At 42.0% G+C, this 17,684-nt stretch overlaps 1 long non-coding RNA gene and 1 pseudogene across 1 annotated transcript in view; both read right to left on the bottom strand.

Annotated features, from left to right (window-relative positions):
- The window catches only part of LOC114092977 (uncharacterized), a 20,475-nt gene extending 2,791 nt beyond the window's left edge, over positions 1-17,684 (bottom strand). Inside the window, exon 1 of the long non-coding RNA XR_003582835.2 lies at positions 17,613-17,684. This is a non-coding gene — a long non-coding RNA (uncharacterized lncRNA). The remainder of the gene's footprint in view (positions 1-17,612) is intronic.
- Positions 3,048-3,661, bottom strand: LOC114092976 (translationally-controlled tumor protein-like; annotated as a pseudogene).

Here is a 17,684-nt window from a genome sequence, read left to right as displayed (position 1 = left end):
CTAACAAGTTCCTTCCAAAGGCTTTGATCTTGAGAGTCTCATCTCCTTATTGAGCTTGTGTTGACAAAACCATTCCACCAGAAACCATTATAAGGACTAGTAGTGTCAGGGCTGCAAACTTTCATTTGTTAAAAAAAATCAGCAAGGTTGATCCTGAAGGAACTTAAGGGTTAATAAATATAGCAAATAGAGTTGGGGTTGAGGCTCAGCAGTAGAGCACTTGCCTAGCACATGTGAGCCACTGGGTTCAATCCTCAACACCACATAAAATAAATAAATAAAATAAAGGTATTGTGTCTATATACAACTAAAACTATTTTAAAAAAATAAAAATAACAAATACAGCAAATAATAGGCTTTTAAAAAAAGGAGTATATATATAACAAGCTTTTGCAGCTCTTAAACTTTAAAACAAGTGCAGTAGGGTCATAGAAAACATACATGAAGCCACCTAAAAGAAAAGACTCCTCTCAGAACTGACCTAAGCTTATGTAGCATTAATGTGATTGGTGCTAACATTTAAAGCAAGCTTATGTCTTTCTGATGGGGTAGCAAGTCAAACACTAAAGCTTAGGGGAAAGAGGCAGACAGGAAGGGGTCTTCACACTGGAGTGGGAAGCAGGAACAGGTATTAAGGGAGACGCTTTGGTGGACATGGGTGCACTGTGTATTAGGACTTAGTAAATGAAGCCATGCTTAGATCAAGCAGCTAATGGCCTTTATCTGATCCTGTACCCACAAGCTATTTGCCTTCCTGTGTATATATAGTTTCTGATCCTTGATAGATACATTTTTCATTTTAATAATTCTCTTCCTTGATAGTCCCCATTCATTCATTCATTCATTGATATGTGTTAAATGACTAATTATTAAATAATATTAATGAGAGTTACACTAGTGAATCATTAAGTCACAGTCTCTGTCCTCAAAGGAACTTTATGAGGTGCACTGACAAGTAAAAGTACTAGTGTGATGAAGAGGATGGGCAAGACAGCCAGGCAACAAAGGTGAAGGAAGAGTATTCCAGTGACCTTAAAGAAGCAGAAGACAAGATACAACATTAAATACCAGGCACCCATGCAGTTAGAATGCTTTGGGCTTCAAGCAACAGAATCCCTGATTAAAGGTAGTTCAGACAATAGGAATTTTGTTCCTAGAAGTAGGAAAGTTCCAGGTTTAATGTAGTTTCTCAACTACGTCATCAAGGGTAAAATCTTTTTCCCTCCTCTTCATCATTCTAAGCATCCATATAAGTCTCCACTTTCATACTTGGGCCTATTGCTTTGAAATGTCAAAATAGTTGCTCTGGTTGCAAACATCACAACCACATCAAGAAGAAGAGAGCAACCAGAGTTGCAAGAGAGTTAAAGAAATTTATTCTCTCATGTCTCTGTCTCTTCCCTCTCCTCCCCTCTCTCTTAAACAGCAAGAGAAGTCTTTCCCAGAAGCTCCTTCAAAATACTTAGGCCTTTCTGGCACATCTGGGTCTTAAAGCTACTCCTAGCTGCAAAAGAGTCTGGAAACGCATGCATGTGGTATTGTCATGTTCTGCTGTAACAGGTGAGCTCTTCCATATTGGAACAAAAGCAGGAGGAGTGGCTATTAACAGACTGCTAATATGTCTTGCACAGTGATCTACAGCATACACAGTATATAGAACCACCACACATATAGTACCTATTTGCCCACACTGGAGACAGCCATGTGGCAACAGGCAAGACTGTATCTTATGGGGTTCACAAAGGGGATTGAGACAGAGATCTACACCAAGACCTTTAACACAGAGATGGTTTGTGGAATACTTGCTGGAATACTCCTGGAGTACTTTAGGATGTCCCAGCCTCACATAAAGTTGTGTAGCTTCTGACTAACAAGATCCTAAGCAAAAGAGGAACTTTCCTACTTCTAGTGATAATGATCAGGTGAGGAAAGCTTAGGGTCAATTCATGTTCTAATTTATTATCTCGAGCTAACAGTTGAAGCTTCTAAATCATTCCATATTTGAGATGCTGTTGGAAATAGTTGTGTTTTGATTCAGTTTCAACTCAATGAAGCACTAAAAACAAGTGTCCGACATTTTCTGGTTCATGGTTTCAGATAAACAATGAGAAATCCAGTTTCCTGTTTGGGTTGGGTCCATTGGATTGCAGCCCATTGAAGCTTTGAATTATACTGCAGTGGCAGGCAAGGACTTGAAAGGGAAGAAATGAAGCACAGAGGAAAGTTGTCACAGTGCCAGGAAACCCAGCTAAAATTAAGTCCCTCAGACTACAGGAAACAATGGCAGCTAGGACATGAGTCAGTGGCCCAAAGGCAAGTGTACCTTGGGGCAGTAAAAGCACAGGCAAGCAGTCCACAGAATCAACAATGAGGCCTTTCTACATTCTGAGACCCACATGTTGGGTAAAATCTGAGAGGCCATGTTGGCCTCTCAGTGAGGGGCTAAATCTGCCTGCTGACTAAGGTAGCAATTAGCAATATGTATCACTTTGAAATGAACCTAGTCCAAATTGAGATCTGCTCCACATGTAAAGTACACACTGGATTTCAAACGCACTCACAAAAAAGCAAAGTACATCAACAATTTTTGTATTGATTAAATGTTAAAATGATAAGAATTTCCAAAGGTTTTTTTTTTTCTTTCAACTGAGTTAGTGTCTCTTTATTCTTTTGGTAACCTCTTCCAGGGTTAACTACTTCCATTATAAGTGATGCAACATGTAAGGTTCCACTTTTCAAATGTTGGTACTGCTATGAGCATGCTCTTTCCCTTTATTACAAGTCAAAATTAAAACTTTGGTTCATGTTTTTTAGATTCCAGTTGCAGAAGTAGTTTTCACTGCAGGAGTTATCTAAATACAGTCAGCTTTCTACTGGTGGACTACAATCAGGCTCTAGCTTCTCCAGGAATACTACAGGTTGGATATAGTTCAAACTTGTATTAAACTAAGAGAACTTCTCTCAAGAGAGTTTAAATGCACTTTATTTTTAGACAACCTTTTTCTTAAAAAGCAATGCCTCCACTCCAAACAACCATGGTCAAAATAAATGTGCTCAAGATGACATCAGTTCCATTTGTCTTAAGTCCTGGTGTTGTGTGGATGACAAGCAGCAGCCAGTTATGATGACAGATGATAGATCCAAAGTAACTGCCAAATTTGTTAATATTTCTCCATTTCTAAACCATCCTTAAAGAAAGTAACATATGGGGGTCACATCATCTTCACGGTAGCCCAGGAAAGCGACCATGCCATCTGGATTCATGTTTACACCAATGAAGAACTGGTAATTTTTTAAATTATCAAGAATGTGCTGGATTTGTTCTGCAGCCCCTGTCATAAAAGGTTTTACTCTCTCTGGTCTCTGTTCTTCAAGTTTGCCTTTCATCGTTTTCATGTAATCTTTGATGTACTTCTTGCATGCTTCTTTTGTGAAGCTGGTTTCCTGCAAGTGATGGTTCATGACAGACAATATCAACACCAGTGATTACCGCTTTCGGTACCTTCCCTTCGGGTCCTTCAGCGGAGGCATTTCCACCAGTGAGAGAGTCATCAATGTCATCCTCTGTCCTAATGACCATCTTGCCCTCCACATCCAGGCAGAGCCCGGGCACGATCTCCCAGATCTTGCAAATGTTGGAGAACATCTCATCATGGGTGATAAGGTCCAGTAGGTAATCTTGATTGCGACTGCGCTAGCTTAGCAGGAGCTCGGAGCGAGGCGCTAGCCCAGTGGAGCCTGAGCGGGGCTGGGAGCGGGGGCAGAGTGGGGAGTGAGCAGAAAAGCTCCACAGTATTAATCTCACTTTTTAAACCCTTTTTTACATGGACAGTATAAAATCCTAAATTATATATGACTTATATTTGTGGTCCTCACAAATACCAGCACTCAGTCCTGAGATATTAGTGGTTATAAAATCTCCAAGGTAACTCGGATGGTACTGAGCCATCCAACAGGAACTCAACTTCTGCAGAATCCAATCTTCCCTTCAAATTCATGGATAGCAATCCTTTTCTCTCATGTTCCATTTGGAGCCTGAGTTTGATGATTCTGGAGCTTTTGTCTCAACTCCATCAGTTCAAAGACTGTAGCTATCAGTTTACACCTTACCAGGAACACTGTCCCTGTGCACTTTGAGTCCATCATGTTTTAAAATAATCATAGCACAGCAACAGAGAGAGGAGACTGACTTTCCTCATGTGTTATAAAGTTGTGCTGATGGCAGCACCTGAAGAAGGGCCTCAAGAAGAGTCAGTGCTGGGTCAGTACCATTGGCATAAGTGAGCTGCCTGCCAGTGTGCCCACATGCAGGATGACCCTCTGGGAGATATAAGTGCTCATCAGTCATAAACAATGAAAAAAGCACAATCTCATATTATAGGGCTATGGGGAACAGTGGGGACTGTAGCAAATTGGATACTGGTTCCTTCACTAAAAGATTCAAATTCCGGAGGGGGCCCCCTTTTTTGGTACTGGGAATTGAGGCTGAGGGCACTTTTCCACTGAGCTATATCTCCAGCCCTTTATATTGTTTATTTTATTTTAATTTGGGGGATACCAGGGATTGAACTCAGGGGCACTTGACCACTGAGCCACATCCCCAGCCCGATTTTGTATTTTATTTAAAGACAGGGTCTCAATGAGTTGCTTAGCACCTCGATTTTGCTGAGGCTGCCTTTGAATTAATGATCCTCCTGCCTCAGCCTCCCTAGCTGCTGTCATACAGGCATGTGCCACCATGCCCAGCTATATTGTTTATTTATAAATAATAATAAGGTCTCAATAAGTTTCTTAGGGCCTCAGCCTCCTCATCACTAAGATTACAGGTATGCATCACCTCCAGCTTCAAATTCAGATTTTTTTAACACTATGTTGGCCAAATAAAGCACCCCTGAGGGCTGGATTTCTTCTGTGGACTCCATTTTTCAAGTTATAGCCCCAGGCACCTCATTTATGCTGTACAATGTTTCTCAACCAGAAGGATTTATCCAAATTATGCCTAAGGACCTTGGAAAAAATTGAGTTGTTCCAAACTCATCTTGGATCTGGCAGAACTGAACTTTAAAAGCACTAAGATGATTCCAAGGGGCTCTCTTACACAAAAGTAGCTGAAAGTTCAGAAGACCCTGCAGTAACCAAGGATGGCTTCTGAAGAGGTGGACTCTGCCTGTGTTCTGACACATTTCCTCCCTGATTCACCTGGACTTGTTTTGGAGGCTCCTGTGAGTTCCTCCTGAATCCTTCAACTATTGCCCTTTCCAGAACCACTGCTAGGGTTAAAATAAATGATGCTCTTATTAAGACACCATGTATTGGCAGGCCCTGATGGTCACATGGTAGGTGGTGTATTCAAAAAGAAGGTAAGTTTGTAAATTAAAGCAAAGCATCATTTCTTCCAAGACCATAGATGGGTTGGCCTGGGACTTCAGATATGAAAACATTTCAGATATTAAAACCCTAGTTAAATAGCTTCTATCCAGTCTTTTCCCACTTGATAGTCTGCAAAAGCAAGTCCTAGGAAAGGGATTTGAGAAAGATTAATTTGGGCGGACAAATCCAAAAGAGACTGTCATGCAGGAACAGCACGGATCATGCGAAGGAAATGAATAAGGAGGGTGGACACACAGAAGGAAACCAAGGACAATGAGCAGTGTAAGACATAACTCTCACCCTGGCTGATCACCCGACACAGTGAAGGGAGAAGCTAGTGAGGGGAAAGAGATCAAAAGTCCAATAAAGTGTGGGCCTATGTCTGCAGGGCAGTTTGTGGGGCCAGGAATCCTGGTGGGTGAAGAAGCAGCTTTCCTCCTCCTTGCCATTTACAATGTAGTTACTTCCACTTCACATAATCTTGAAATTCCAGTTTGGCTGCTCAGATGGTCATTGGTTTTTTTCTTCCCAGCATTCTTCCCACCTTCTGCTGGTAACAGTACCTCCCTTTTCCTTCCTCTCCACAGGGTTCCCTTGGGACCACCAGTCTCTATACCCAACTCTCAGACACAGCGGAGTCAAGTGACTCAGACCTGGTCTATTATAGAACAATCCCAAAGCACAGGCCTTGACCCAACGCACAGCCACCTGGCTCACATGGAACCAATCAGATTCTCCCCCACAGGAATTTGAGATCTAAGTAGACATCCCAGGCTAGAAGGAAGTTGGAGCTGGGTCTGACAACAATTAAAGGTCAGGAGATACCCAAAGCCATCCTGGTTTCTCTCGCTTTCAAGACAGGTTACTATTACTTTGATGTCATGAACTGTCCCCATGTCTTTCCAATAAACTCAGTTCATTTCATAAGAATCTGTTTCTATTATGGCAACCAAGAACCCAAATTGATACAAAAATATTGCAAGAGACATTCATTCCACTCTAGAAGATGGAACAGGCTGACTCGAAAAAAAGCAGGAATCTGACAGTCCTTGCCACATGGCTAAACTATGAACTGATATTGTACATACTGTGACACAAACCATGTGTCCTAATAGCTAAAGATTTAGGGGAGGCTTGGTAGAAAAAAGTCATGATATTAGAGAATTCTGACTACTTTTTTCCTTCTTACACTAAAGCAGGATATATGGGCATGCTGAGGTGTCTCTTTCTCTTTTTAGCCAATGTTCCAAGACTCCACTGGAGGTTGAACGATAGTGCTCCCTACCCATGCAGGTTAGTAAGCTATTTACTAGATCTCAGCTCCAAACTCGCCCTCTCATACTCTTTTGTGTAACAGTTGGGGCTGGGATTCTACAACCCACAGTTTTCCTTTGCCTGTTGGCTTCTGTCAATAGGGTAAACTAGAGAAGACTGGGAAGTAGGTGAGGTAAGAGGGATTTTTACTACTGCCACTTTTAACAATAGTTTTCAGCTTCTTTTCATGCTCCCTTAACCTGGCTCATCCTGCCTCCTGCCCAGCCCCCCAAACCCCAAAAAGCCCAGAACCTGCTGGGTATCTCCTCCTTAGCTGTACTAAAACTAATGTTCTGACTAGGAATCGGCTACCTGGGAGGATTAAGAGAAACAGGGAAATCTAATTCCTCAGGGCCTTCTCAAACACCTTCTTTTATAAATTCATTCCTTGCCAATACTTAAAAAGAAAAAAAAGGATTGGCAGCTCCAGCTTATGATTAAGTGTCATTCACTTGGGAGCAGTTTAGGGACAAAAGCAATACTGACATAGACCTGAATAGGAACAGCCCTGTCCCGACCCCCTAGGCTTTCCCAATCTGACCTTCCTCTGGCCTTTTCCTATAAATAAGGAGCCCACAGAGCCAAGGGAAAGGGGAGCCACCAGGAGACTGAGACCCCTTCTAGACCGTGCTCCAAATACTCACAGTCACAGAATGTTCTGTCCAGATATCCCAGAGCCTGCTGCCTGAGCCCATGAGGGCAACTTTCTAAGTCTTTTTTCTGAGTTACATATCTCTTAGCCTAAGGTGCTTCCAAGTGACAAGTGACGGAGGCTGGAGTGAGAGTGGGTACCCACTGAGTTTCCCACATGCTTTCATGGGGCCCCACTGAGTAGGACAGAGCCAGATGGGAAGAAAAGCTAGGATTGGCTGGACTTTGTTCAGTGCTCCTGCTCTCGCCACCCAAATGCCAGGGGGCTTGGTGGGAAATAAGTTCCCTCTATCCCTGGAGGTAAGGCAAAAGCCAGTAAAGCTATGAAGCTGAGATCTAGGGAAATGAATTAAGAAACACAACTACAAGGCCAGGACCCAAATTCAATATCACAATTTACCCACCAGTAGAGCCCCCCAAATGCCACCATCGAGGATTTAATGAAGCTAGAGAAACCCTAGGCTGAGCAAGCAGGACCTTGTGATTATCATTCCCAAGGCAAACCCCAGTCCCCAAAGCCCATGCCAGGGAGCAGGGGGACTCTAAGTAGACAAACCTGGCAGCAAAATCCTCCCTGCTGCTCCTCAGGGGCGGCCCAGCTGACCCCTGGATGGGAGATCCCCATAAGCAGGGAAGAAACACTGGCTGACAGAGGACTCACTCATGGCCAGACAATGAGCTGACAAACACATCTGACTGATTGCTCACTATTCCTGACAGGCAGTATATGGTGTCCTCTGGGCCAGTGCCTGTCCTCTCCTGCACACTTCCTGCTTTTTTAAATGAGAGTTTTTATTGTTGTTTCTCCCCCATTGTGGTTACACATGGTTACACGTGCCTCTGCAAGGCAAGGGAAGCACACCCAGGTCTGAGAGAGAAGGGTACATGGTGTTCAGTAGACCTTGGTTCTCTCCCAAGGGAAGGAGGTGTGAACAATGCACTATTACTTTAAGTGGGGACACGTTTGAGATTTTTGAGATTGTGTATATGAGAGTTAGGAAATGTGTGACATAGGAGGCAAAGTAGCTATTATCTTTGGCAAGTCTGTGCCCACCCCTGACACCCCTGACACTTCTGGTCACTTCTGACTACAGAGGGGGGGCCCTATGAGCTAGTGTGGGACAATCACCGCGCTTCACCTTAAGCACAGTGATTTATCAAGATGGGTATATGCTGATCTCAGTCCTGGAGCTGGAGCTGATGGTGGTCTGGCTGTTGGGACTGTGAGACTAAGGCTGTCAATGGCCACACTCCCTACTGTGTGAAAGAAAGTCATCTGGAGTAGGAGAGAGTGAGGCAATGGGTTAAAAGAAACAGAGTGGTGGTGGGAGGTGGTGTTCTAGAAGCCTCAGGTCTCTGGTTCCTGTCCCTAAACTCCTCAGAGATTCCTTGATTCCTGCAGGTTTTTCTTTGATTGTGAGTATCCTCATCTTTTCTGCTTAAGCTAATGTAGAAAGCATAACTGGCCCTTTTAACTAAGAGTCCCAACAAATCAACTAATGCTTAACATTTGAGTTAAACATCTTTAAACTCATGGCCCCCTACAATATTTTCTCATTCTGTTTGTATAGCCTCCCAATCAAATAAATTTATTGAGATTCATTTTCAATAGATGCTAAAGAAAAATAGCAATTGGATTTATTAGATTATGTATGACTGCAAGTAACATAAACTCAACAGTGGCTTGAACCAGAGAAATATTTTTCTCTTCCATGTGGGAGTACAGAGGTAGGCCGCCCGAGACTGATATGACGGTTGTGCTCTACCAGCCCAGGGACTCAGCCTCCTTCTACCAATTCCAAGGCACCTCCTGATCTATAGCTGTCCATCTGGGTGATTTTGCCTCCCACAGGACAACTGATAGTGTCTGAAGATATTTCTGATTATCACCACTGGGGAAGCAGGTGTCACCAGCATCTAAAGAGTAGAGGCCAGGGATGCTGCTAAGTGTCCTATATATTCTGTGACGACAAAGCATTATCCAAGCTCTTATCCACAGTACCAGAAAAAATTATCCAATCCCAAATTATGAATCATGTCAAGGTTTAGAACTCAGTTCTCAATTCATCCATCACACCTGTGATCCAAGATGCAGGTAAGCATGCAGAAGAAAGGGGCAAGAGGCACATCTTTTAAGGAAAGCTTCTGAAGCTGTTGCATGTTCCACTTAGATTCTAGTCACCCAAACTTAGATCCAAGAGAGACTGGAAAATGTAGTCCTTATTATTAGCAGCCATGTGCTCAGTTAAAAATTAGAAGTCAATCAAGCACAGTGGCCATGCCTGTAGTCCCAGCTACTTATGAGGCTGAGGCAGGAGGATCACAAGTTCAAAGCCAGACTTGGCAACTCAGCAAGACCATGTCTCAAAATAAAAATTTTTAAAAGGGGAGCCTAGGATGTAGTTCAGTGGTAGAGCACCCCTAGGTTCAATCCCAAGTACCACATACACACCCACACAAGGAAAAAAAATTGAGGACAACTATCAATCTTTAACACAGCAATTAAATTGTATGTGATTTTTAAAATTACATTTGCCTTTCCCCCTTGCCAACTTTCCCATGATTAACATCCAGAAAAATATCATTCATCCTCCCTTGCCAAGGAATGGGTGGTTCCCCAATTCCTGCTTGGAGTATTGCCACCTTAGGAAAAGAATAATGTCATCTTGGATCATTAATTCAAAACCACCTGAGATTCTTTCTTGCTTCATTGACTTCACTCAACAAATATTTATTGAAAGGCTGTAATATGCCATGCTCTGTAATGAAGACAGCTTGGATCTATTCACTGGGTCCGATCAGACACAGGCATAAGATCAGTTAAGCAGGGCCACTTAGTGATAATGACTAAAGTAATCTGGAGTCTATGTTACAAAGATCTTAGTGTAAAGACAAAGGTCCCAGAGGAACCTTTGTCTTCCACCTGTCTGTGGAAGAATGAGAATGTAGTCAGAAATCTCTGGTGCCAATTCTGGACTTGCAACAAGTTCATATGACCTTGGACAAAGCATGTAAATTACCTGAACTTTCATTCTCTCCTTGTAAGCCTGAGACTTAGATAGGTTTCCTAGTCCAGTAGTGAGATAATTACCTGAATCACTGGGGAAATGAAGTTTAACATGTAGGTTCCTGGGCCCACTCCAAGATTCTGATCTTGTAATGCGGTCTGAGAGATTGTTTTTCATTTTTAAGTGCATTTTTTCTCATGCCCAACGGGTGTGGGAATTTAATAGACTAATGGAGCTCCATTAAAACTCTAACAGTCCAATATCTTAGAAACTACAAACAAATCCACACTAATGTGGCATGAGTAAGTCCTGCAATAATTCAGGAAACACAACATATCCAGGGATAAAATGAGAGCTGGGGGAGCCATAGAAACTAAGGAGGCATCCTTTCTCCAAAAAAAGCATTGCTAATTCAAGTGCTTCAAGGGTGGGAAGTTGTGTTCTTTTAATGATACAGAAGAGGTAATAACATTAGAAATGGTATTAGCTGGGCACAGTGGCTGATGATTGTAACCCCAGCAACTCTGGAGGCTAAGGGAGGAGGATCACAAATTCAAAGCCAGCCTCAGCAATTTAGTGAGGCCCTAAGCAGCTTAGCAAGACCCTATTTTGAAATAAAAAATTAAAAAGCCTGGGGATATGGTTCAGTGGGTAAGCGCCTTTGGGTTCAATCCCAGGGAAGGAAGGAAGGAAGGAAGGGGGAGGGAGGGAGGAAGAGAGAGAGAGGAAGGAAGGAAGGAAGGAAGGAGGGAGAGAGAGAGAGAAAGAAAGAAAGGGAGGGAGGGAGGGAGAGGTGGGGAGGGGAGGGGAAGGGAAAGAAAGAAAGAGAGGGAGGGAGGGAAGAGAGAGGGAGAAATGGTACTTTTAAAAAGAATATCATTTTCTGAGCTCTCAGACTACACTTCAGAGGGAAAAGTTTGATTCTATGTCATTATGAACCCAATTTCTGACAGAGATAATGAAAATACATGGAAAGGGAATCAGAGCCTCCTATTTCTATTTGGTAGAATAATCATCCTCAGGAACTGGCAAAAAAGATATTGAGAAATCTTCTCTACATCTTTATCACCAAGCAATCTATGCCTGCTCTTGGGCCCAGAACATGTTGGTTCATTGAAGATTCACTGAAGACAAATAAAAGCAAATGGAAGCAATCTACCTAATATTCTGAGTAGTACTCAAATTGAAACAAACAGCAAATAAATAGAAAATGACAAAATTTTTACCTCTTGAGTGTCTACATTCTCATAGCTCATTAAGATTAAAGTAATCTTAATGAGGTCCCAAGTTTGACAGACTAAGAACACAGAGGTTTTTACAAGATGCGCAAGAGCACAGGTTCATGAAAGAACTATCAAAGGAACATAAGAGAAACTGAGCCTGAGGCTTAGTATATTTTCCTCACAAAAGAGTTAGAAGAGTTGCAAGATACCATTGAAAGAACCAATGCGCACCAAGATCTGCATGTAAGCTGTACAATTAACTGCAAGGTGTTCAGTGTGTTTGGAGCCTTGAAGGAGTAGTGAGGGGTATGGCTAGGAAGGTAAGCAAGGCCACAGCATGAGCACCTTACATTGTAAACGTGTACAGGAGTGTGGTCTTTGTCTTAGGGACAATAGAGAGCCACTGGAAAGTTCCAGGTAGGGGAGCAACTCCAGCAATATAGAGAGAGTGAGTAGTTCTTCAACTAGAGACACTAGTAAAAAGCCAAGGTATTAGCCCAAATGAGATGATGGAAATCTGATCCAAGAGAATAACACTATAGTGGATAAAACAAGAGATTATAGAGCACTTTGGGTGATGAAATTAGGAGTTAGTGATTGCTTTCACATGGACAATAAGATAAAAGGAATAGGGAAAGATAATGAATGGTAGTGACATTTTCTAAAACTTGAAACAGAAAAGAAGCAAGTTGCAAGATTTGGGACAAGGGGATCCAAGTAGAGGCTCTCACAAGGCAGTTGACTATAATGATGTAAGACTCAGGAGAATGATTTTTGTTGCAGATGGCAGTTCAAACCAAGAGTCAATAAAACGATTCTAGGAGAAAAGTGAGAAGTGTAAAGAAGATGATCACGGGACCTCGGAGAAAATCGTCTTTAACTGCAGCAGAAGAAAAAGGGCATAGGAAGGTTAATAAAGAGTGGCCAAAGTGGCAGGAGGAAAGCCAGAACAGTGGGTACTTCAGGATCCGAAGGAAGGAAAGACTTCAAGGAGGGAGTGGAGATAGGGGTAACTGCACCCCAAAGGTTGTCCATGAGATTCCACAAGATCCCCAAAGACCTTTGGAGGCAGAATTTACTGTGGTAGGAGAAAAAGTCAGTCTTGAATTTAAAAGAAAATGAGAGGTTATATGTAATTTTGTGTAACAATGAGGATCATATGGAAATGGAAGGAGATCCTCATTGTTACACAAAAATACATATAAGAGTTTGTAAGGAGAAAGGGGAAAAAAACAAGGGAGAGAATTGAATAACAGCAGATGGGGTAGAGAGGGAAGATGAGAGGGAAGGGGAGGGGGGATAGTAGGGGATAGGAAAGGTAGCAGAATAAAACAGTCACTAATATGGCATTATGTAAAAATGTGGATGTGTAACCAATGTGATTCTGCAACTTGTATTTGGGGTAAAAATGGGAGTTCATAACCCACTTGAATCAAATGCATGAAAGATGATATGTCATGAGCTTTGTAATGTTTTGAACAACTAATAAAAAAAAAAGAAAATGAGAGGTTAAAAAGTAGAGACAGTGAGTCAGAAAGTCCCTGGTGAAGCTAATCTGTAAAGAGTTCAAAAGAGGACAGTAACCAGAGCTGAATGGGAGATGGGAGTGTGGCCATTTTAAAATGCAAGATATTTTGAATAATTTAAATGACTTAGATATTACTGAGTACTCACACATGATCTCATCAGAATACTCATGAGGAATTTTTCCTACCACAGTAAATTCTGCCTCCAAAGGTCTTTGGGGATCTTGTGGAATCTCATGGACAACCTCTGGGTGCAGTTACCCCTATTTCCACTCCTCCTTGAAGTCTTTCCCTCCTTCAGATCCTGTGGTACCCACTCTATAGATGTGAAAACTGAACTGAGACTAAATGAGTTAGGAACACAGGGAATACTAACAGTAGGGGTTGGAAGAGGAGGCACAGCCATTGCTTCCTTCCCTGTATTACTGCTTTCATCCCATCACACTGGAGGTGTAAGACATGGAGCATGGAGAGAAAGAAGGAAAAGAGAATCAGGAAGGCAGACTCCTAGCCTTCCAACCAATAAATCCTACCTACCAACTCCCAAGCAGGTGCTGTGATAAAGTTTCATCCTACAAGTTGAGAAAGGTCTGAAGGCAAGAAAGGTCACACTTTCACCAGGTCACATATCCACAAAGTGACAGCATCTGGATTTAAACACAGACCTACAGACACTGAGGTATCTTCTCTATATCACTTCCTCATCATTTCTGGTGATCCCTTTGGCCCAGGTTCCTACAGTAACCGCTATCAGTCTCCATGCCCACCACCCACATTTGACGGATGTTTTTCTTCTTCTTGGTGCTGGGGTTTGAACCTTGGGTCTTTCTACCACTGAGCTATACCTCAGCCTTTTTTTTTTTTTTTTTGAAACAAGTTCTGTTTCCCAGGATGACCTTGAACTTGTAATCCTCCTGCCTCAGCCACTCAAGTCACTGAGATAACAGTTGTGTGGCATCATGCCCAGCTTGACTTGCTTTCACTCCAGTCTAGGCTCACTCAAACCCCACATGGCCACACATCTTTCACCAAGATCAGGGTCCTTACCATGGTGTGTGATAATGATCCTGGAGGAAAAGAATCTGAAGGACATCACCCCAGATCCTTCTCTTTTACTCAGTGGTAAGTAATTTAAAAGATTACATTAAAAATAAACATGGAGGGTTGGGGTTATGGCTCAGTGGTAAAGCACATATAAAAATAAACTAAATCCCAGCATAACTAAGACTATAGACTTACCCTTAATTTTAATAAGTCCTTAAGCCATTTATTTGATTAATTTAAAGTGTTAAAAAATCAGGCTAGTACTGTATAATCTGCACATTTTTACTAATTGCATTTGCTAGAGATGTTTTTATAATAAGCTATAGAAATGGACAATGGTTACCTTAGGCCATATGGAAACTCATCAGAAGGATTTGTAGGATCTCACAGGATTGTTGGGAAGGGAGGAGAGGATGCTCAAGAACATGGATGGGAAGCAGGATTGGGGCTGTGGCGCAGTGGTAGAGCGCTCGCCTAGCATGTGCGAGGTCCTGGGTTTGATCCTCAGCACCACATAAAAATAAATAAATAAAGGTATTGTGTCTAACTACAACTAAAAAATAAATATTTAAAACATAATAATAGAGGGCTGGGGTTGTGGCTCAGCGGTAGAGTGCTTGCCTCACTCGTGTGAGGCACTGGGTTCGATCCTCAACACCACATAAAAATAAGTAAATAAAATAAAGGTATTGTGTTCAACTACAACTAAAAAATATATTAAAAAATAAAATAAAATAAATAATAAATAAACATGGAGACATCAATGGGCAAAATTTTTAAATTGTGAATTTCTGAGGTGAAATATGACATTTCAATTAAATGTCTTACTTGCAGCGGTCACTTTGGACTCCATCCAGCTCTTTTTAAAATATTTCAGTAGAAAAGTATAAAAAGAAACTGGCAAACAGGATAAAGGGCTTGGGATGGAATTTCAAAACTTGTAGTCCATCCAACTTGTTCTCCAGGCTCAACTAACCTCCCTTCCCAACAAGGACCTTATTTGATACCCCTACTGTATCCCTTAAGTTCTATCTCCTCATCTCCTCTGCTTTCCCTGCAGCCTGGAATGTTCTTCTATTCCTTTATCACATTCACCTAATATAAAGTCTGGGATCATGTCCTTTCCCATCCAGTAAACTCCTATACTAAGCCAGCACCTGCCACAGCTACTGTGCATTGTTATAGTACCCATCGGTATTGTAGATTTGTCTCACTAGGATGCTTGAGAACAGGAACTACACCTGCTACAGCTTTGTGCACCAACACGTGGAGATATTGTTCCCATAGAAATAAAAACAACACTAGCACCAACATGGTTTAATGAGCACTTAGATATATGATGTCACTTAAACCTCATAAAATCCCATAAGGAAGTTTTCCTATTCTACAGATGTGAAAACTGACACTTAGAGAGGCTAAGTGGCAATTGCAAGGCCATTTAGGTGGGAAGATATGATACCATTCTGACTCCAGAGTCTGTACTTTCTCCCACCATGCTAAGAGAGTGCTCAAAAAAATTTTAACTAAGTCTCTAAGTTTTGGTAGCTTGTTAGGTCTCAAAAGAAAGCTAGAACACCCTCACCAGTTCTGAAACAGTCCCCTCATGATATCTGGCACTACACAATGTTTTCTGTATAATTATCACTGACTGCACATTATACAAAATTTGTGACTAGTGTGCTCCAAGCTCCTTGTTGATGCCCCTTCAAGGTCCTCCCACACCCAGGGGTCTTCCTGAAGATCACCTCAGGCTCCCTCCCTCAAGATGCCCCAAACCAGCTAGGGTGTGGTGATTCACACCTGTAATGCCAGCAACTCAGGAGGCTGAAACAGGAGGATTACAAGTTCATGGCCAGCCTCAGCAACTTAGGGAGACCCTGTCTCAAACGTTTTAAAAATTGAGGGATGTAGCTCAATGGTAAAGTGCCCTGGGATTCAATTCCCAGTACAAAAAAAAAAAAAAAAACAATGCCCCAATCCTTGGAATCCTTCTGATCTCTCTTCATTGCCCTCCTATCATTCTTCCTCTTTCCAGTAAGGCCTATTTCATTTTAAAGGAATAATTTAGTAGCCCAAAGAATCTACAAAGTGATGAAAAGAAGAGAAATTAATATAACATTTAGAGAGGAGAATTGGGAGGAGAAGGCCAAAGCCCTCAGTGGTCTTCCTGATCTTCTCCATCTTTCATCCAGAGTTTCCAATACAAATGAGAAGAAAGCCATCAATTTCATACCAGATGTGAGAAGATGCCTACTCCTACTCCCTTCCCCCAGCAGGTCTTCATTAATGCTTTCTGTGTCCTGAATTTTAAAATGACTTCACAGTTCTCCTTTGAAGCAATATTATAGGTTTCATTACCTTTTCAGAAAGAAAAGTCTATTATAATAAATAAAATATTAATAAATGAAGTATTTTTTCATAAAAATCAGCCCTCCCTGGGAATGCTTTCTCTTCTGCTTGGATTATTATATTGTATCTTTCCCTTCTAGCCCTGCTCTGATTATTAACTAAGAACCCATCGAAACTGACATTTCTTCAGCCTGCTTCACTGGTGTTGACTAAGCTATTAACCTTGTTTAGACATAATTTTCTTAATCAGAAAGATCACCACAGAAGACAAATGTCCTCTCCTATTATGTGGCTTCCCCAGACAGCTTCCTGTTTCCTGGTTTGAACCTCATGTATATGCCCAGACCATGTGCCATTTTCCAGTGGCTCTGAGGGAGGTAGAAAAGGCAGCCCTTAAGACTTCATTACTCAGTCTCTATTCTAGGTCTTAGGTGGGGCCTAAAATTAGGGAAGGGAGATCACATTCTGTGGCTTTACCGAGGCTACTGGTCACATTCAAAAGCAGGACTCTGAGGTTTCACATATTGACATGCACTTCCCACCAATGTGAGCCTCCCCTCCATCCACGTTGGTCATGCTGTTCCTCACCTCACTTATCTCCTATTCCACTTCCAACCAGAAAGTCCCTCTTCTGTTCACCTAGCTAATGGCTACCCAGCCCTCCTAAGTGCACTTCAAGCCACAACTCCTTTCTGAAGCTTCTATTGACCCCTTTTCCCCCAACATTCACAGATGGCAACATGGATTCAGTCTGAATTATTCCTAGACACACCTCCAGAGAAGTGGAGTGGCTTGTGAAATCTACCTGTGGCATTTGTCTTCCCTTCCCAACATTATATTTAAATTCCTGAAGGGTACAAAGTTTGTGCTATCCATGCCACGATGTCTAGTTTAAAAAAAAAAAAAAACACGTAGATTGAAGACTCACGATTAATAATAAACTAAAGGGCTCAGCATCGTTCACTTATCTATTATCAATAATTAATAATAATAGTTGTTATATTAAGCCTTAGACTGCAGAAAGCAAGACAGACACCACGGAGACACTATAAACTACAAGACCCAGAGAACTAAACAAGCTTTAAAAATCCCTCTTGGACGAGAGAGGAAAGGTGGAAGTCCCTGACCTTGCTTGAGAACCTTCAGGCGGACGGAACTGTTGGGCTGCGGGGCAGCCGGGCAGGTTTTGAGGGACGTTC

Source organism: Marmota flaviventris, chromosome 16, assembly GCF_047511675.1.
Source record: "Marmota flaviventris isolate mMarFla1 chromosome 16, mMarFla1.hap1, whole genome shotgun sequence".
Lineage (NCBI taxonomy): Eukaryota > Metazoa > Chordata > Mammalia > Rodentia > Sciuridae > Marmota > Marmota flaviventris.
This window is presented reverse-complemented; position numbering and strand designations above follow the sequence as displayed.